This window comes from Salmo salar, chromosome ssa12 (assembly GCF_905237065.1).
Source record: "Salmo salar chromosome ssa12, Ssal_v3.1, whole genome shotgun sequence".
NCBI classification, from domain to species: Eukaryota; Metazoa; Chordata; class Actinopteri; order Salmoniformes; family Salmonidae; genus Salmo; species Salmo salar.
Genome location: NC_059453.1, coordinates 19,833,463 through 19,857,472, shown reverse-complemented (window position 1 = coordinate 19,857,472; position 24,010 = coordinate 19,833,463). Strand labels below are relative to the sequence as shown.

The 24,010-nt window shown below is 42.3% G+C and overlaps 1 protein-coding gene across 1 annotated transcript in view; it reads right to left on the bottom strand.

Moving 5' to 3' along the window:
- The window catches only part of LOC123725452 (voltage-dependent T-type calcium channel subunit alpha-1H), a 76,921-nt gene extending 62,216 nt beyond the window's left edge, over positions 1–14,705 (bottom strand). Inside the window, exon 1 of the mRNA XM_045691000.1 lies at positions 12,481–14,705. The gene's annotated coding sequence lies outside the window, so the exon portion shown is untranslated. The remainder of the gene's footprint in view (positions 1–12,480) is intronic.
- Positions 14,706–24,010: the final 9,305 nt, after the last annotated feature.

Below are 24,010 nucleotides of genomic sequence, written 5' to 3'. Positions count from 1 at the left end.
AACCTGCTTGCACCAATCCGTTGTTATATACATTAAAATACAAACCCTTCCCCTCAATGAATTTAATCATTCATTCATTTCATTCATTCATTCCTTCATTCATTCATTCCTATTACAGTAGCATCTACTTTTTACGGTATAATACAGTCAATTTTACAGAATTGCACTGTTTGTCATTGATACGGTATTAATATTAGAGGTGTACTGAATTTTACTTGCCACTGAGCTGCCTGTAAGTTACTGTCAAATTCACCCTTTACAGTGTAGGTACATTTACTAATGCCTTCAGCAATTGCCATGAACGTGTTTATCCAACCCCTCTGCCTATCCAGACATCCATCGATGCAATTATATGTTTCTGTCTCATAAACCGGTGTTCCATATGTTGCATTTGTTTATCTAGTGATCCATCCATTCATTTCCATTCATTTGTGTATTCAACCCATTCATCCATTCACATGAACACCTCACAATAACACCTCACAGCACAATGACACCTCACAATAACGTCTCACAATAACACCTCACAATGACACCTCAAAATGACACCTCACAATGACACCTAACAATAACACCTCACAATAACACCTCACAGCACAATGACACCTCACAATAACACCTCACAATAACACCTCACAATAACATCTCACAGCACAATGACACCTCACAATAACACCTCACAGTAACACCTCACAATAACACCTCACAATAACACCTCACAATAACACCTCATAGCACAATGACACCTCACAATAACACCTCACAATAACTTCTCACAGCACAATAACACCTCACAATAACACCTCACAATAACACATCACAGCACAATGACACCTCACAATAGCACCTCACAATAACACCTCACAGCACAATAACACCTCACAATAACACCTCACAATAACACCTCACAGCACAATAACACCTCACAATAACACCTCACAGCACAATAACACCTCACAATAACACCTCACAATAACACCTCACAGCACAATAACACCTCACAATAACACCTCACAACAACACCTCACAGCACAATGACACCTCACAGTAAGACCTCACAATAACACCTCACAATAACACCTCACAATAACAGCTCACAGCACAATGACACCTCACAATAACACCTCACAATAACACCTCACAGCACAATAACACCTCACAATAACACCTCACAATAACACCTCACAATAACACCTCACAATAACACCTCACAATAACACCTCACAGCACAATGACACCTCACAATAACACCTCACAATAACACCTCACAATAACACCTCACAGCACAATGACACCTCACAATAACACCTCACAATAACACCTCACAGCACAATAACACTCTCACAATAACACCTCACAGCACAATGACACCTCACAATAACAACTCACAATAACACCTCACAATGACACCTCACAGCACAATGACACCTCATAGCACAATGACACCTCACAATAACACCTCACAATAACACCTCACAATGACACCTCAAAATGACACCTCACAATGACACCTAACAATAACACCTCACAATAACATCTCACAATAACACCTCACAGCACAATGACACCTCACAATAACACCTCACAGTAACACCTCACAGCACAATAACACCTCACAATAACACCTCACAATAACACCTCACAATAACACCTCACAATAACACCTCACAATAACACCTCACAGCACAATGACACCTCACAATAACACCTCACAATAACACCTCACAGCACAATAACACCTCACAGCACAATGACACCTCACAATAACACCTCACAGCACAATGACACCTCACAATAACACCTCACAATAACACCTCACCTCACAATAACACCTCACAATAACATCCCACAGCACAATAACACCTCACAATAACACCTCACAATAACACAGCACAATAACACCTCACAGCACAATAACACCTCACAATAACACCTCACAATAACACCTTACAGCACAATAACACCTCACAATAACACCTCACAATAACACCTCACAGCCCAATAACACCTCACAATAACACCTCACAGCACAATAACACCTCACAATAACACCTCACAATAACACCTCACAGCACAATAACACCTCACAGCACAATGACACCTCACAATAACACCTCACAGCACAATGACACCTCACAATAACACCTCACAATAACACCTCACCTCACAATAACACCTCACAATAACATCTCACAGCACAATAACACCTCACAATAACACCTCACAATAACACAGCACAATAACACCTCACAGCACAATAACACCTCACAATAACACCTCACAATAACACCTTACAGCACAATAACACCTCACAATAACACCTCACAATAACACCTCACAGCCCAATAACACCTCACAATAACACCTCACAGCACAATAACACCTCACAATAACACCTCACAATAACACCTCACAGCACAAAACACCTCACAATAACACCTCACAATAACACCTCACAATAACACCTCACAATAACACCTCACAGCACAATGACACCTCACAGTAACAACTCACAGTAACACCTCACAATAACACCTCACAATAACACCTCACAATAACACCTCACAATAACACCTCACAATAACACCTCACAGCACAATGACACCTCACAATAACACCTCACAATAACACCTCACAGCACAATAACACCTCACAATAACACCTCACAATAACATCTCACAGCACAATGACACCTCACAATAACAACTCACAATAACACCTCACAATAACACCTCACAATAACACCTCACAGCACAATAACACCTCACAATAACACCTCACAGCACAATAACACCTCACAATAACACCTCACAATAACACCTCACAATAACACCTCACCTCACAATAACACCTCACAATAACACCTCACAATAACACCTCACAGCACAATAACACCTCACAATAACACCTCACAATAACACCTCACAATAACACCTCACAATAACACCTCACAATAACACCTCACAATAACACCTTACAGCACAATAACACCTCACAATAACACCTCACAATAACACCTCACAGCCCAATAACACCTCACAATAACACCTCACAGCACAATAACACCTCACAATAACACCTCACAATAACACCTCACAGCACAATGACACCTCACAGTAACACCTCACAATAACACCTCACAATAACACCTCACAGCACAATAACACCTCACAATAACACCTCACAATAACACCTCACAGCACAATGACACCTCACAATAGCACCTCACAATAACACCTCACAGCACAATAACACCTCACAATAACACCTCACAATAACACCTCACAGCACAATAACACCTCACAGCACAATAACACCTCACAGCACAATAACACCTCACAATAACACCTCACAATAACACCTCACAATAACACCTCACAGCACAATAACACCTCACAATAACACCTCACAACAACACCTCACAGCACAATGACACCTCACAGTAAGACCTCACAATAACACCTCACAATAACACCTCACAATAACAGCTCACAGCACAATGACACCTCACAATAACACCTCACAGCACAATAACACCTCACAATAACACCTCACAATAACACCTCATAATAACACCTCACAATAACACCTCACAGCACAATGACACCTCACAATAACACCTCACAATAACACCTCACAATAACACCTCACAGCACAATGACACCTCACAATAACACCTCACAATAACACCTCACAGCACAATAACACTCTCACAATAACACCTCACAGCACAATGACACCTCACAATAACAACTCACAATAACACCTCACAATGACACCTCACAGCACAATGACACCTCACAGCACAATGACACCTCACAATAACACCTCACAATAAGACCTCACAATGACACCTCAAAATGACACCTCACAATGACACCTAACAATAACACCTCACAATAACATCTCACAATAACACCTCACAGCACAATGACACCTCACAATAACACCTCACAATAACACCTCACAGCACAATAACACCTCACAATAACACCTCACAATAACACCTCACAATAACACCTCATAATAACACCTCACAGCACAATAACACCTCACAGCACAATAACACCTCACAATAACAACTCACAATAACACTTCATAATAACACCTCACAATAACACCTCACAATAACACCTCACAGCACAACAACACCTCACAATAACACCTCACAATAACACCTCACAATAACACCTCACAGCACAATGACACCTCACAATAACACCTCACAATAACACCTCACAGCACAACAACACCTCACAATAACACCTCACAATAACACCTCACAATAACACCTCACAGCACAATAACACCTCACAATAACACCTCACAGCACAATGACACCTCACAATAACACCTCACAATAACACCTCACAGAACAATAACACCTCACAATAACACCTCACAGCACAATAACAACTCACAATAACACCTCACAATAACACCTCACAGCACAATAACACCTCACAATAACACCTCACAGCACAATGACACCTCACAATAACACCTCACAATAACACCTCACAGCACAACAACACCTCACAATAACACCTCACAATAACACCTCACAGCACAATAACACCTCACAATAACACCTCACAATAACACCTCACAGCACAATAACACCTCACAATAACACCTCACAGCACAATAACACCTCACAATAACACCTCACAGCACAATAACACCTCACAGCACAATAACACCTCACAATAACAACTCACAATAACACCTCACAGCACAATAACACCTCACAATAACACCTCACAGCACAATAACACCTCACAATAACACCTCACAATAACACCTTACAGCACAATAACACCTCACAATAACACCTCACAATAACACCTCACAGCCCAATAACACCTCACAATAACACCTCACAGCACAATAACACCTCACAATAACACCTCACAATAACACCTCACAGCACAATGACACCTCACAGTAACACCTCACAATAACACCTCACAATAACACCTCACAGCACAATAACACCTCACAATAACACCTCACAATAACACCTCACAGCACAATGACACCTCACAATAGCACCTCACAATAACACCTCACAGCACAATAACACCTCACAGCACAATAACACCTCACAGCACAATAACACCTCACAATAACACCTCACAATAACACCTCACAATAACACCTCACAGCACAATAACACCTCACAATAACACCTCACAACAACACCTCACAGCACAATGACACCTCACAGTAAGACCTCACAATAACACCTCACAATAACACCTCACAATAACAGCTCACAGCACAATGACACCTCACAATAACACCTCACAGCACAATAACACCTCACAATAACACCTCACAATAACACCTCATAATAACACCTCACAATAACACCTCACAGCACAATGACACCTCACAATAACACCTCACAATAACACCTCACAATAACACCTCACAGCACAATGACACCTCACAATAACACCTCACAATAACACCTCACAGCACAATAACACTCTCACAATAACACCTCACAGCACAATGACACCTCACAATAACAACTCACAATAACACCTCACAATGACACCTCACAGCACAATGACACCTCACAGCACAATGACACCTCACAATAACACCTCACAATAAGACCTCACAATGACACCTCAAAATGACACCTCACAATGACACCTAACAATAACACCTCACAATAACATCTCACAATAACACCTCACAGCACAATGACACCTCACAATAACACCTCACAATAACACCTCACAGCACAATAACACCTCACAATAACACCTCACAATAACACCTCACAATAACACCTCACAATAACACCTCACAGCACAATAACACCTCACAGCACAATAACACCTCACAATAACAACTCACAATAACACTTCATAATAACACCTCACAATAACACCTCACAATAACACCTCACAGCACAACAACACCTCACAATAACACCTCACAATAACACCTCACAATAACACCTCACAGCACAATGACACCTCACAATAACACCTCACAATAACACCTCACAGCACAACAACACCTCACAATAACACCTCACAATAACACCTCACAATAACACCTCACAGCACAATAACACCTCACAATAACACCTCACAGCACAATGACACCTCACAATAACACCTCACAATAACACCTCACAGAACAATAACACCTCACAATAACACCTCACAGCACAATAACAACTCACAATAACACCTCACAATAACACCTCACAGCACAATAACACCTCACAATAACACCTCACAGCACAATGACACCTCACAATAACACCTCACAATAACACCTCACAGCACAACAACACCTCACAATAACACCTCACAATAACACCTCACAGCACAATAACACCTCACAATAACACCTCACAATAACACCTCACAGCACAATAACACCTCACAATAACACCTCACAGCACAATAACACCTCACAATAACACCTCACAGCACAATAACACCTCACAACACAATAACACCTCACAATAACAACTCACAATAACACCTCACAGCACAATAACACCTCACAATAACACCTCACAGCACAATAACACCTCACACTAACACCTCACAATAACACCTCACAGCACAATGACACCTCACAATAACACCTCACAATAACACCTCACAGCACAATAACACTCTCACAATAACACCTCACAGCACAATGACACCTCACAATAACAACTCACAATAACACCTCACAATGACACCTCACAGCACAATGACACCTCACAGCACAATGACACCTCACAATAACACCTCACAATAAGACCTCACAATGACACCTCAAAATGACACCTCACAATGACACCTAACAATAACACCTCACAATAACATCTCACAATAACACCTCACAGCACAATGACACCTCACAATAACACCTCACAATAACACCTCACAGCACAATAACACCTCACAATAACACCTCACAATAACACCTCACAATAACACCTCACAGCACAATAACACCTCACAGCACAATAACACCTCACAATAACAACTCACAATAACACTTCATAATAACACCTCACAATAACACCTCACAATAACACCTCACAGCACAACAACACCTCACAATAACACCTCACAATAACACCTCACAATAACACCTCACAGCACAATGACACCTCACAATAACACCTCACAATAACACCTCACAGCACAACAACACCTCACAATAACACCTCACAATAACACCTCACAATAACACCTCACAGCACAATAACACCTCACAATAACACCTCACAGCACAATGACACCTCACAATAACACCTCACAATAACACCTCACAGAACAATAACACCTCACAATAACACCTCACAGCACAATAACAACTGACAATAACACCTCACAATAACACCTCACAGCACAATAACACCTCACAATAACACCTCACAGCACAATGACACCTCACAATAACACCTCACAATAACACCTCACAGCACAACAACACCTCACAATAACACCTCACAATAACACCTCACAGCACAATAACACCTCACAATAACACCTCACAATAACACCTCACAGCACAATAACACCTCACAATAACACCTCACAGCACAATAACACCTCACAATAACACCTCACAGCACAATAACACCTCACAGCACAACAACACCTCACAATAACACCTCACAATAACACCTCACAATAACACCTCACAGCACAATAACACCTCACAATAACACCTCACAGCACAATGACACCTCACAATAACACCTCACAATAACACCTCACAGAACAATAACACCTCACAATAACACCTCACAGCACAATAACAACTCACAATAACACCTCACAATAACACCTCACAGCACAATAACACCTCACAATAACAACTCACAATAACACTTCATAATAACACCTCACAATAACACCTCACAATAACACCTCACAGCACAACAACACCTCACAATAACACCTCACAATAACACCTCACAATAACACCTCACAGCACAATGACACCTCACAATAACACCTCACAATAACACCTCACAGCACAACAACACCTCACAATAACACCTCACAATAACACCTCACAATAACACCTCACAGCACAATAACACCTCACAATAACACCTCACAGCACAATGACACCTCACAATAACACCTCACAATAACACCTCACAGAACAATAACACCTCACAATAACACCTCACAGCACAATAACAACTGACAATAACACCTCACAATAACACCTCACAGCACAATAACACCTCACAATAACACCTCACAGCACAATGACACCTCACAATAACACCTCACAATAACACCTCACAGCACAACAACACCTCACAATAACACCTCACAATAACACCTCACAGCACAATAACACCTCACAATAACACCTCACAATAACACCTCACAGCACAATAACACCTCACAATAACACCTCACAGCACAATAACACCTCACAATAACACCTCACAGCACAATAACACCTCACAGCACAACAACACCTCACAATAACACCTCACAATAACACCTCACAATAACACCTCACAGCACAATAACACCTCACAATAACACCTCACAGCACAATGACACCTCACAATAACACCTCACAATAACACCTCACAGAACAATAACACCTCACAATAACACCTCACAGCACAATAACAACTCACAATAACACCTCACAGCACAATAACACCTCACAATAACACCTCACAGCACAATGACACCTCACAATAACACCTCACAATAACACCTCACAGCACAACAACACCTCACAATAACACCTCACAATAACACCTCACAGCACAATAACACCTCACAATAACACCTCACAATAACACCTCACAGCACAATAACACCTCACAATAACACCTCACAGCACAACAACACCTCACAATAACACCTCACAGCACAATAACACCTCACAGCACAATAACACCTCACAATAACACCTCACAATAACACCTCACAGCACAATAACACCTCACAATAACACCTCACAGCACAATAACACCTCACAATAACACCTCACAGCACAATAACACCTCACAGCACAATAACACCTCACAATAACACCTCACAATAACACCTCACAGCACAATGACACCTCACAATAACACCTCACAATAACACCTCACAGCACAATAACACCTCACAATAACACCTCACAATAACACCTCACAATAACACCTCACAATAACACCTCACAGCACAATAACACCTCACAGCACAATAACACCTCACAATAACAACTCACAATAACACTTCATAATAACACCTCACAATAACACCTCACAATAACACCTCACAGCACAACAACACCTCACAATAACACCTCACAATAACACCTCACAATAACACCTCACAGCATAATGACACCTCACAATAACACCTCACAATAACACCTCACAGCACAACAACACCTCACAATAACACCTCACAATAACACCTCACAATAACACCTCACAGCACAATAACACCTCACAATAACACCTCACAGCACAATGACACCTCACAATAACACCTCACAATAACACCTCACAGAACAATAACACCTCACAATAACACCTCACAGCACAATAACAACTGACAATAACACCTCACAATAACACCTCACAGCACAATAACACCTCACAATAACACCTCACAGCACAATGACACCTCACAATAACACCTCACAATAACACCTCACAGCACAACAACACCTCACAATAACACCTCACAATAACACCTCACAGCACAATAACACCTCACAATAACACCTCACAGCACAATAACACCTCACAATAACACCTCACAGCACAATAACACCTCACAATAACACCTCACAGCACAATAACACCTCACAGCACAACAACACCTCACAATAACACCTCACAATAACACCTCACAATAACACCTCACAGCACAATAACACCTCACAATAACACCTCACAGCACAATGACACCTCACAATAACACCTCACAATAACACCTCACAGAACAATAACACCTCACAATAACACCTCACAGCACAATAACAACTCACAATAACACCTCACAATAACACCTCACAGCACAATAACACCTCACAATAACACCTCACAGCACAATGACACCTCACAATAACACCTCACAATAACACCTCACAGCACAACAACACCTCACAATAACACCTCACAATAACACCTCACAGCACAATAACACCTCACAATAACACCTCACAATAACACCTCACAGCACAATAACACCTCACAATAACACCTCACAGCACAACAACACCTCACAATAACACCTCACAGCACAATAACATCTCACAGCACAATAACACCTCACAATAACACCTCACAATAACACCTCACAGCACAATAACACCTCACAATAACACCTCACAGCACAATAACACCTCACAATAACACCTCACAGCACAATAACACCTCACAGCACAATAACACCTCACAATAACACCTCACAGCACAATGCCTCTCCCCTATTTGACCTAGATAGGTTGTGTGAATGTAATGATATGTAGGCTACGTGTGTGTTTTCTTATTTATGTAGTTCTGTCCTTGAGCTGTTCTTGTCTATTAATGTTCTGTATTATGTCATGTTTCATGTTTTGTGTGGACCCCAGGAAGAGTAGCTGCTGCAAATTGCAATACCAAATACCATCCATTTATTCATGCAATCATGTGCATTTCTGTCTGTGTGACTGATGTAGGAAAGTGCAGTGACACACACACACACACACACACACACACACAGACACACACACACACACAGACACAATGATCGAAGCCACCTCCCCCTCTTCCCAGCCAGCCAATGACACATATCGTTAGTTTGATGCAGCAGAACCCAGGACAGGAGACACATTTTCTTCTCTATACCATTTCAGATGTAGAGAAAGAAAACAGCAGCAAGCACGTCCTAAACAGCAGCAAGCACATAATCACTAAGACATATCACTGAGGAAAATAAATAGAATTAGTGTAAACAGCGCCCCCTGTTGCTAAATTAGAGGTAAAGTGGCACCACGGAGAGTGGATACGGAGCCCACTGTTGGTCAAATAAAGGTAAAGGGGACAGTATAAACAGCGCCCCCTGATGGTCAATTAGAGGTAAAGGGGTACAACGAACAGTGTAAACAGCACACCGTTGGTCAATTAGAGGTAAAGCGGTACCACCGACAGCATAAAAATAAGACTAGAGAGAGAATGAACTAAAGAAGCCTTTTCTCTCCCTCGGCGTGTGTGTGCGCGTGTGCGTGCGTGCGTGAGTGTGTCCTAGGATAGGCCTACATGTGTGAGTGTGTCCTAGGATAGGCCTGCATGTGTGAGTGTGTCCTAGGATTGGCCTACATGTGTGAGTGTGTCCTAGGATAGGCCTACATGTGTGAGTGGTGATAAAGGTGACCCCAGTGTCAGTGGACTAGTCACACATGTATCTGATTGTATTTGAAATATTCACAGGTCTACTGTCTGTGAACCACTATCTAAAGCAAATGTTTCATCAATGGTCGATGCGCTGGAGGCAGCCACATAATCAATCAACCAGTAAATTCATTCATTGTAAAGCTTTTACAGACCTCACACCATCACCTCATCTTTCTCCTGATACATTAGTGTGGTTGAATGAGTGAAATGATATATGATTCATCTAAGGCAGGGCTCTCTCCAGGAAAAGGGTTGGAGTGAAAACCTACAGGGGAATATCTCTCCAGGAAAAGCGTTGGAGAGCACTGATCCAAGGTCTCCCTTTCAGCCAAGAGAACAGCAGAGTTTATTGAGATGATCGTGACTTGTTGTAGCTCGATTTCGGACTCAATTGAAAATGTAGGTTACGGTCAAGAACACAATCAGAGCGCGCCGCCTTGTCACCTCTGTACAGGCTACCCGTAGACCGGTAACAGACTTAATTTAATCACTAGCCGTTGTTCACGCACGTACACTCTCACGCACATGCGCACACACTGGGGCGTCATGCACCCTTTATTTTAGTAGTGGCACGAAGTACCTGTGGATGGTTGGAGGGAGGTCCGGGGTGGGATCAGCTCCCCTCCGGAAGTCGGCGAATTTAGCATTTTTTCAAACAACCTGAAACAACTATTTTTTCCTGGATTCTAAAGCCATAGTCATTATGCCTAATTCTATGCATAGCTTTGCTCCGTGGTGCACCTTGCAAGGAGCCACTTACTAGGGAGAAAGTGCCTTGTCTGCAATGCCCCCTCTGTAAAATACTGCTGACAGATTATGGTGAAACGTGAATTTAAAAAGGAAGTTTAGTCATTCATTTTACATAGGGACATTTTTAAACTCGACAAATCTGTGGGGGCACAAGGGCGTGACGCCACACGCAGACATGTCATATCATCGTGTGGCCCTTTCTACCAGATCTCCAGACGTGTCTGACCAAATAAATAGCATATCCACTTTACGTGTGTGTACGTGCGTGTGTGCGTGTTAGTTATGTGCGTGCATAAAACAACAGAATTCAAAAATGAGGAAAATAAGTATTTGTGTTTTACCTTTTCTGACATCAATGAGTACTGCGTCGCCAGTCGTTGAGGAGAAGAGGGAAATTCTCACACAACACCGAGAATATTCTTCTGTTTTCTTCTGTCTTCTATCTTAACTTGCTCAAATCCCCAAAACAGTTGCCAATATCCAGTCAGGAATAAGTCAGGGAATCCGAAGTATACACATTCCAGCTGAGACGGTGAAGACATTCACATAACATAGTTGCAAATGATGCGACCTTAAAATGATGGACCACCTGTGCACTTAAAAACACGGGGCGGCGGTCGGTTTCAAAGCGAGAAGATCAGAATCGGCTCGGATATTCTTTGTAGCTTTAACAACTCCTCAGTTCACCATGTCTGCGCGCAATGACTGTCTCTTGGGAACAATAATCCACATGCTTTATTTCGCTTTATGAATAATATTCTCCAACCTGGTCCGTTTTTGCTGGGTTTTAAAGTATGATAAACGTTGTATGCAAGTTGATTTACAGAGATAATCTATCCATGAAGGCTCGCGTTGGCGTCCCCTGCGCACCACGCGAACCGACTATTGAAGGCTATCCACTAGAACTCGTTGTGCCGTATCTTCATTCTTCAATGTGGGTAAATCGACTGGTGATCGATGGAGAGAGCATTGGAAGTCCCTCGCAGATGGTGATATGCCCCTTTTCTCCTCCTCTCACCACCGGAGTCAAGCCATTTCCTCCAAGATAACGAAAACGGGTCAAAATTATTCAATAACTGCACGATTAACGTTCAACCTTCATTTTTTTGGAACAAGGCAAAGACAAAAAAACAATTAATGGGTTTCCTTACAGTTTAGTGTGGTTAGGTTATTATTAATGCGTAAAATAACAAAACGCACGTAGTCCCTTTTCTCGCCGCCTCTGAATCCATAGAAGATAATGTTTTCACATTAGTCTATTGAAATCCCAAGTCCTCACTGGCTGTCTGGCGTTCCTTGTCTCGCGGCTCAAGTCTGAACGTTCTTCTCCAACTACGGATAATTCACTTCACTTCAGGCGAGTGGAGAGCGCGAGAACCCCAACACGGAGCAGTTAACGTCAAACCCAACGGGCGGAGGCTTTCCCTGATGCCTGTTGACTGACAACTCCCTCCTGGTTCCCGGTACGTTCCAGAATGTCTCTCTGGCAAACGGAAGAGTTAGTCTGATACAATCCCAGTCCCCCGCGTGGGAAAAACAGTGAATGTTTGTCGAAATGGCAATTTAACCTCGAAAACCGGAAAACTATATAGCTTACTTCCCGCTGTTTATTTCCGTTGAAATTCCGCAGAAAACAATCAGCTGCGCAATTATCACTTGGTGGATAACTAGGCGCGCGCTTGTGTGTGATTCAAAAGGAGCAGCGGCGGCGGCGGAGCGACAGGGACAGGCGCGTCGCTGAGTGAGGCGCAGAGGAGAAGGGGAAGAGCACAGATACAGTACTGTATTTATGTAGCTCTCTTTCAATCTGTCATAGAAAACACAGTGAGAGACAGACACACACTCACTCCTAGCACACAGGGGAAATGCCAACGGAAATAGGCCTACACACATCAATAGAAGAACTGACTGGCTGGCAGCACAGGGGCACGAGACAAGTCTAGGTCAACGTTAAATGTTCTAGAAGAATCTCCATGGAGATGTGGGCTGTGATTTGTTTAAGTCACTGCCGAATTAATACGGCTTAAAGAGAAATCTGAGGGGGATATAACCAAGCCCTGTTGCCATGCCAACAATTATTCTTGCGGATAAAGAAAATAAATGGACTGAAGCATAAAGATTGTCTTTTGAAGTCTGATGGTTACCTTGGAAATCTAGGCCCAGTGTTGCTGATTCATAATATAGGGTACCATCTTTCTCATGCCTTCAAATTCTGTTCACTGTTAGATGGGAGATTTAGCAAGAGGGACAGACTTCCAGTAGCAAACCTCGTGAGAAAGACGAGAGCAATGACTGAACTCAACCAAAGCTCTCTGTTTCCTATGAGAGAGGACATAGAGCGAGCGTAACAGATCAGCACCATGGACAGCGAGTACAGAGACTGAAGCTGTTCTGAGCAACATACTGCATATATAATTCAGGCATGGTGTGTGGTCGTTGGACACTCATAGCACATCATTCTACAAGTGATTTCCACCGAGTACTACTGTTTCATTTGTCATCTGTGCTGACAACCAATAAGACCCATGTTATTTAGTGATATGGGGTTGACGCATAAGCCGTGGTCCCCGCGGTTATATCTGCAGGGCTGACGGGTTTAGGGTCAATACATGATAACGTCAAGCCACGGAGGCAAAAAGGACAATGTCGGAGTTTGATTCAATACAAGCTGTGAAATGAGAGCTGAAAATGAAGAGAACGGTAGTGTTTGGGAAAGATTTGGTGAAGTGGTGAAAGAGGATGATAGCAGTGCTGGCTGTGTTATGTGTGATGATTGTGAGGCGCAACAAATTCGACAGTCACAAGATGGGATTTCAAATAGGCCTATCGCATGTCAAGGGAACTGTAGCCTACTGTTCAGGTGGGTTAAACGGAAACTGAATTCTGGACACACATAGCCTTAATATTAACTCATGGAGAACAGGGGTGGAGAAACATGATGTCTTTCTTTCAGCATCTTGAGAGAATGCGAATGCTCAGTTAGATACCATACTGTGTGTAGAGGTGCTGTCTTTATCAGCGTCATAAAAGCTGATAGCATTCAACTACGTAACATATGCATCCAAGCCGAACTGAAATCGTTTGTCGTTTTCACAGGTTTCTATTTCCACGCTGAAGATGTCTATATTATTGGTCCGTTAATTAAAAAGGGACTAGTAAAGGCCCAGTGCACTATTTTTGTGAAAAATGTTAACTAAATGTATTTGAGTGTTTACCAGCATTTGTAACTTGAGTTTGATAACTATCGCTACAAAACAGTTACTCTGATAATACTTGTGGAGTATTAAAATACTATATATGTTTTCCAGTTTCTTGAAATACTTTGCAAATACATCTTATTTCTACATGAAAACTGTTATGGTCTATTCATTCATTTTCTGTAGACGCTCTTTTCCAGAGCAACTTACAGTTGTCCATACATTTCATACTGGTCTTTTGCGGGAATGGAACCCACAACCCTAACAAGCAGCATGCTCTACCAACTGGGCCACATCATATCATCACACACCACTTGATGTCTCAGTGTACTGTATTGTGCTTTGTTTTTCTTCATGGTTTTTCTTCTTTGTTTTTCTTCATGGTTTTTCTTCTTTGTTTTTCTTCTTTGTTTTTCTTCATGGTTTTTCTTCTTTGTTTTTCTTCATGGTTTTTCTTCTTTGTTTTTCTTCTTTGTTTTTCTTCATGGTTTTTCTTCTTTGTTTTTCTTGATGGTTTTTCTTCTTTGTTTTTCTTCATGGCTTTTCTTCTTTGTTTTTCTTCATGGTGATGGAAAGTCTACAAGTCCAACCTAGATGACCAGCCTCTGTACAATAAAGTAATGTACATTTACATTAAGTGGTTTGTAATGGTAAATTAATACATAAAAAGTGGTTGTTTTCCATGTTATTTGTTCAATAAAAATATTTAATTTGTTGTGAATGTTTTGTGTCTTTGCCCATAACTTTGCACCTTTTGATGTAAATGTTTGAGGACAGGGTTTTGTTCTTTCTGGATTCCATTAGAATGACAATCACAGAAAAAGGGACCAGACAACAACTCTTACAATTCCAACTATTGAATCCTGCAATTTACTCTCCTTAATTATACACTTACCTTTTTGGCAAAGCTCAGATGCTTCAAAGCTGAGATGCTTTTCCGTTTTCAGACGTCTATATCGATCTGCTAATACTAGTAAAGGCCCAGGGCACTACTTTGTCAACAAATATTTGTCAAAAATAAATAATCTAATAATATATATATATATATATATATATACATACTGTCACGTCCTGACCAGTATAAGGGGTAATTGGTTATTGTAGTTTGGTCAGGACGTGGCAGGGGGTATTTGTTTCATATGGTTCGGGGTGTGTGTGTACGTAGAGGGGTGTTGGATTTATGTGTTCCGGGGTTTTTGGTTTATGTTCTTGTTTTGTATTCTAGGGTTTCTATGTTGTGTATTTCTTTGTTGGCCTGGTGTAGCTCTCAATCAGGAACAGCTGTACATCGTTGTTTCTGATTGAGAGTCATACTTAGGGAGCTTGTTTTCCACCTGTCCCTTTGTGGGTAGTTGTTTTTTGCATTGCTTTTGTGTAGTCTGCGAAACTGTCTTACTGTCGTTCTTTGTTTATTGTTTTTTCGTGTTCACATATAAATAAAATAATGATGAGCACACAACCCGCTGCCCCTTGGTCTAATCCCTTCGACTACCGTGACACATACAGCGCATCGGGAAAGTATTAATTCTAAAATGAATTCAACTCTTTGGCCTGAATGAAAAGTGTCACGTCTGGAGGAAACCTGGCACCATCCCTACGGTGAAGCATGGTGGTGGCAGAATCATGCTGTGCGGATGATTGTCCTGTTATTCAGCGGCAGGGACTGGGGGACTAGCCAGGATCGAGGGAAAGATTAATAGAGCAAAGTACAGAGCGATCCTTGAGGAAAACCTGCTCCAGAGTCCTCGAGACCTCAGACTGCGGTGAAGGTTCACCTTCCAACAGGACAACAACACTAAGCACACAGTCAAGACAAGGCAGGAGTGGCTTCGGGACAAGTCTCTGAATGTCCTTGAGTGGCCCAGCCAGAGCCCGGATTTGAACCCGATGGAACATCTCTGGAAAGACCTGAAAATAGCTGTGCAGCAACACTCCCCATCCAGCCTGACAGAGCTTGAGAGGATCAGAAGAGAAGAACGGGAGAAACTCCCCAAATACTGGTGTGCCAAGCTTGGAAAGTCATACCCAAGAAGACTCACGGTTTTAATCGCTGCCAAAGGTGCTTCAACAAAGTATTGAGTAAAGGGTCTGAATACTTATGTAATTGTGATATTCAGGTTATTTTTTATTTTTTGCAAAAATGTCTACAAACCTGTTTTAGTTTTGTCATTATGGTGTATTGTGTGTAGGTTGATGAGGGGGAAAAAAACTATTTATTACATTTTAGAATAATGCTGTAACGTAACAAAATGTGTAAAAAGTGAAGGGGTCTGAATACTTTCTGAATGTACAGTATATATATATTTTTGTGATTTTTCAGTGGGTGCTGCAGCACCCTCAGCACCACTACTTCCCACGGCTATGGATTGAAGCATTCTTTCTACCGGTTCATTATTCTGATGAGCAAGGGTTTATTTAGTCATCTAGGGCATCATATAATGACAGAAGAGAAACTACATGTATCTAATTTTAGACAAGTTGACTAACAAATAGCCTACCAAAAATTATAAGCAGAACCACATCTACATCAGGCAACAAAAAATCCTGCACCCCCTGTCAAGAAATCGTTACACCGTCTTTGACTGTAGCCTACAGCGCATTTTCTATATTTGCGAATGAGGGTCAGGTGTGGGCAACATGTTTTCCCTTTATCACACAGTCAGGTGGTTGTGGATGGGTTATTAGTTATTGTGCGGGTGAACAAACAGATCCTCTGTTGTTCTATCCTGAAATCCAGACCTGGTCTGTGTTAACATACATTCCACTACTTGTATTCTGTGTGATGTGGCAAACATTTTTCTCTCTCCAAGCATATGTTTGGCATTATGACAGATAGTACATGGAGTGGAATGTAAGCACAAACAGTCTGGTACCCAAGCTATTACGTTTAGCTAAGCTGTTGTTCAGCTGTCAGTGTTCATTGAGTACCATATCCATCCACCCCAGAGACATAAAGCCACAGTCCATGATAACAAAATCAATGGCAATCTGTCATTAATCTACCCCTGGGGTAGACTGGGATAGACAGAGGGCAGACTGGAGGAAAACTGGAGGAAGACTGGAGGAAGACTGAAGATAGACAGGAGGTAGACTGGAGGTAGACTGGGGGTAGACCAATGTTAGAATGGAGGTAGCATGAAGGTAGATCGGGACAGACCGGAAGTAGACCGAAGGTAGACAAGGGGTAGACTGGGAAAATACTGGAGGAAGACCGAGGGCAGACTGGGGGTTAGACTGGAGGTAGACTGAGGGTAGACTGAGGGTAGACTGAGGGTAGACTCGGGGTAGACTGGGGGAAGTCTGATGGTAGACTGGAGGTAGACTGGGGGTAGACAGGAAGTAGACTGAAGGTAAACCGAGGGTAGACTGGGGGTAGACTGGAGGTAGACCGGGAGTAGACTGGGGTAGACCGGAGAGAAGACTGGGGAAAGACGGGAGGAAGACCGAGGGCAGACTGGAGGTAGACTGAGGGTAGACTGAGGGTAGACTGGGGGTAGACTGATGGTATACTGGAGGTATACTGGGGGTAGACAGGAAGTAGACTGAAGGTAAACCGAGGGTAGACTGAGGGTAGACTGAGGGTAGACTGGGGGTAGACTGGAGGTAGACTGGGGGTAGACTGGGGGTAGACAGGAGGTAAATCGGGGGTACAATGGAGGTAGACTGGAGGTAGACTGGAGGTAGACCAGAGGTAGACTGGGGGTAGACTGGAGGTAGACTGGAGGCAGACTGGAGGTAGATCAGGGGTACAATGGAGGTAGACTGGAGGTAGACTGGAGGTAGACCGGAGGTAGACTGGGGGTAGACTGGAGGTAGACTGGAGGTAGACTGATGGTAGACAGGAGGTAGATCGGGGGTACAATGGAGGTGGACTGGAGGTAGACCGGAGGTAGACTGGGGGTAGACTGGAGGTAGACTGGAGGTAGACTGGGGGTAGACTGGAGGTAGACAGGAGGTAGCTCGGGGGTACAATGGAGGTAGACTGGAGGTAGACTGGGGGTAGACTGGGGGTAGACTGGAGGTAGACTGGAGGTAGCATGGAGGTAGACCGGGGATAGACCGGAACTAGACCGACGGTAGACAGTGGGTAGACTGGGGGTAGACTGGAAGTAGACTGAAGGTAAACCGAGGGTAGACTGGAGGTATACTGGGAGTAGACTGAGGGTAGACTGAGGGTAGACTGAGGGTAGACTGGGAGTAGACTGAGGGTAGACCGTGGGAACACCGTTGGTTGACTCGAGGTAGACTGGGGTAGACTGGAGATAGACTGGTGGTAGACCGGGATAGACAGGAAGAAGACTGAAGGTAAACCGAGGGTAGACTGGAGGTAGACTGGAGGTAGACTGGGGGTAGACTGGGAGAAGACTGGAGGAAGACCGGAGGTAGACTGAGGGTAGACTGAGGGTAGACAATAGGTAGACTGATGGTAGCCTGGAGGTAGACTGGGGGTAGACTGGGGTTAGACTGGGGGTAGACCGGGGGTAGACCGGAGGTAGACTACAGGTAGACTGAAGTTATATACAGTGCATTTGGAAAGTATTCAGGGTCCTTTCATTTTCCACATTTTGTTACGTTTCCTGCCTTATTGTAAAATGTAATAAATTGTTTTTTCCCCCTCATCAATCTACACACAATACCCCATAATGACAAAGCAAAAACAGGTTTTTATACATTTTTGCTAATTTACAAAAAATGTAAAACTGAAATATCTCATTTACATAAGTATTCAGACATTTTACTCAGTACTTTGTTGAAGCACCTTTGGCAGCGATTACAGCCTTGAGTCTTCTTGGGTATGACGCTATAAGTTTGGCAGACCTGTATTTGAGGAGTTTCTCTCATTCTTCTCTGCAGATCCTCTCAAGCTCTGTCAGGTTGGATGGTAAGCGTCGCTGCACAGCTATTTTCAGGTCTCTCCAGAGATGTTTGATCGGGTTCAAGTCCGGGCTCTGGCTGGGCCACTCAAGGACATTCAGAGACTTGTCCTGAAGACACTCCTGCTGTGTCTTGGCTGTGTGCTTAGGGTCGTTGTCCTGTTGGAATGTGACTTTGCTCCGTTCATCTTTGCCTCGATCCTGACTAGTCTCCCAGTCCCTGGCGCTGAAAAACATCCCCACAGCATGATGCTACCACCACCATGCTTCACCATAGGGATGGTGCCAGGTTTCCTCCAGACGTGACACTTGGCATTCAGGCCAAAGAGTTCAATCTTAGTTTCATCAGACCAGAGAATCTTGTTTCTCATGGTCTGAGAGTCTTTAGATGCCTTTTGGCAAACTCCAAGCAGGCTGTCATGTGCCTTTTACTGAGGAGTGGCTTCTGTCTGGCCACTCTACCATAAAGGCCTGATTGGTGGAGTGCTGCAAAGATGGTTGTCCTTCTGGAAGGTTCTCCCATCTCTACAGAGGAACTCTAGAGCTCTGTCAGAGTGACCATCGAGTTCTTGGTCACCTCCCTGACCAAGGCCCTTCTCCCCAGATTGCTCAGTTTGGATGGGCGGCCAGCTCTAAGAAGAGTCTTGGTGGTTCCAAACTTCTTCCATTTAAGAATGATGGAGGCCGCTGTGTTCTTGGGGACCTTCAATGCTGCAGAAATGTTTTGGTACCTTTCCCCAGATCTGTGCCTCGACACAATCCTGTCTCAGAGCTCTACAGATAATTCCTTCGACCTCATGGCTTGGTTTTTGCTCTGACATGCACGGTCAACTGTGGGACCTTATATAGACAGGTATATGCCTTTCCAAATCATGTCCAATCAATAGAATTTACCACAGGTGGACTCCAATCAAGTTGTATAAACATATCAAAGATGATCAATGGAAACAGGATGCACCTGAGCTCAATTTCAAGTCTCATAGCAAAGGATCTGAATACTTATGTAAATAAGGTATTTCTGTTTTTCGTTTTTAATAAATTGTAAACATTTCTAAAACCCTTTTTTTCACTTTGTCATTATTGGGTATTGTGTGTAGATTGCTGAGGAAATGTTTTAATTTCATCAATTTTAGAATAAGGCTGTAACGTAACAACATGTGGAAGAAGTCAAGGGTCTGAATACTTTATATACAACTGTATATATCCCCTTCAACAGTTAACCTGGAGCTGTAATATTAATTAAACGATATATCCCCTTCAACAGTTAACCTGGAGCTGTAATATTAATTAAACTATATATCCCCTTCAACAGTTAACCTGGAGCTGTAATATTAATTAAACTATATAGCCCCTTCAACAGTTAACCTGGAGCTGTAATATTAATTAAACTATATATCCCCTTCAACAGTTAACCTGGAGCTGTAATATTAATTAAACTATATATCCCTTCAACAGTTAACCTGGAGCTGTAATATTAATTAAACTATATATCCCCTTCAACAGTTAACCTGGAGCTGTAATATTAATTAAACTATATATCCCCTTCAACAGTTAACCTGGAGCTGTAATATTAATTAAACTATATATCCCCTTCAACAGTTAACCTGGAGCTGTAATATTAATTAAACTATATATCCCTTCAACAGTTAACCTGGAGCTGTAATATTAATTAAACTATATAGCCCCTTCAACAGTTAACCTGGAGCTGTAATATTAATTAAACTATATATCCCCTTCAACAGTTAACCTGGAGCTGTAATATTAATTAAACTATATATCCCTTCAACAGTTAACCTGGAGCTGTAATATTAATTAAACTATATATCCCCTTCAACAGTTAACCTGGAGCTGTAATATTAATTAAACTATATATCCCCTTCAACAGTTAACCTGGAGCTGTAATATTAATTAAACTATATATCCAACAGTTAACCTGGAGCTGTAATATTAATTAAACTATATAGCCCCTTCAACAGTTAACCTGGAGCTGTAATATTAATTAAACTATATATCCCCTTCAACAGTTAACCTGGAGCTGTAATATTAATTAAACTATATATCCCTTCAACAGTTAACCTGGAGCTGTAATATTAATTAAACTATATATCCCCTTCAACAGTTAACCTGGAGCTGTAATATTAATTAAACTATATATCCCCTTCAACAGTTAACCTGGAGCTGTAATATTAATTAAACTATATATCCCCTTCAACAGTTAACCTGGAGCTGTAATATTAATTAAACTATATATCCCTTCAACAGTTAACCTGGAGCTGTAATATTAATTAAACTATATAGCCCCTTCAACAGTTAACCTGGAGCTGTAATATTAATTAAACTATATATCCCCTTCAACAGTTAACCTGGAGCTGTAATATTAATTAAACTATATATCCCTTCAACAGTTAACCTGGAGCTGTAATATTAATTAAACTATATATCCCCTTCAACAGTTAACCTGGAGCTGTAATATTAATTAAACTATATATCCCCTTCAACAGTTAACCTGGAGCTGTAATATTAATTAAACTATATATCCCGTCAACAGTTAACCTGGAACTGTAATATTAATTACAACTATATATCCCTTCAACAGTTAACCTGGAGCTGTAATATGAATTAAAGGTTTTAAGCCAAACATGATAGCATGGAACTCCAAAACCTGCGAACAGTCGTTATCCATTTCCCAAAACAATTTCCCCTAGGAGATGAATAAAGTCATTTGTTTCGAGGGGCTAATGAGCGGCTCAATTAAAAATCACAGCCGGGGAAATTCCACTTCATCCGGCCAACAATGTCTGACCCACTCAATAAATGTTGGCCACATTAAATTGTCGCTGCTTGAGCGTGACAGACACAGCACCAAGCCAACAGACAGATGCCAGACGGACTTGCTGGGCGACATACGGCTCTAACGCCTCATTGAATGACCACATAAGGATCCAAACCGACAGATGTGTCCCGGTCCTGCTCCGTTAGCCTGCGCCCCGGCTGTCCGTTTAGCTGGTAGCACCGCCGGGGTGACCTTGGAGGAGCAGAGGAGACAGGTGAGGTGGGGGTTGGTCGTTAGACATGCTGCCATGGTTACAATCACCAATACAGACGAGTTAACGACCTAACGGACGTAATGTGTCACAAAGTGGCATGGTCAAACACAGGCCTGTAGGTATTGAATCGGTGATGAGGGGTCAGCAAATCCTACACATCTACACACATCCTACATGACAATGTTCTACATGCAGTTCCACATATCATGTCCCAGTGTTAAGTACTTAGGTACTTTTAAGTTTTAAGGTCACAGACAGATACTGATGCTTCTAAACACGCCCTGCTACTCAACCAATTGGTCACTCGTTGGCTACATCTCATGATCATTTCCATTGCAGGAGACAGGTAAACACTATCAGTAGACCTGCTCTGTACTCCGAGCCTCCGTCTCAACTGGCATCCTGTTCGTGGGTTGTACGTTTCATCACAGTATTGTTTTGAACGGTCGTTTAAGGACCGATGCCCGGCTGAGCGTTCTACTCAATACAGTCTTAATGGATGCTGATGAAGAGTTGCTGTAAAGTGCATTACTGTGGCTTGGAAACACGGTGACATTGATGAAGAGTTGATGAAGAGTTGCTGTAAAGTGCATTACTGTGGCTTGGAAACACGGTGACATTGATGAAGAGTTGATGAAGAGTTGCTGTAAAGTGCATTACTGTGGCTTGGAAACACGGTGACATTGATGAAGAGTTGATGAAGAGTTGCTGTAAAGTGCATTACTGTGGCTTGAAAACACGGTGACATTGATG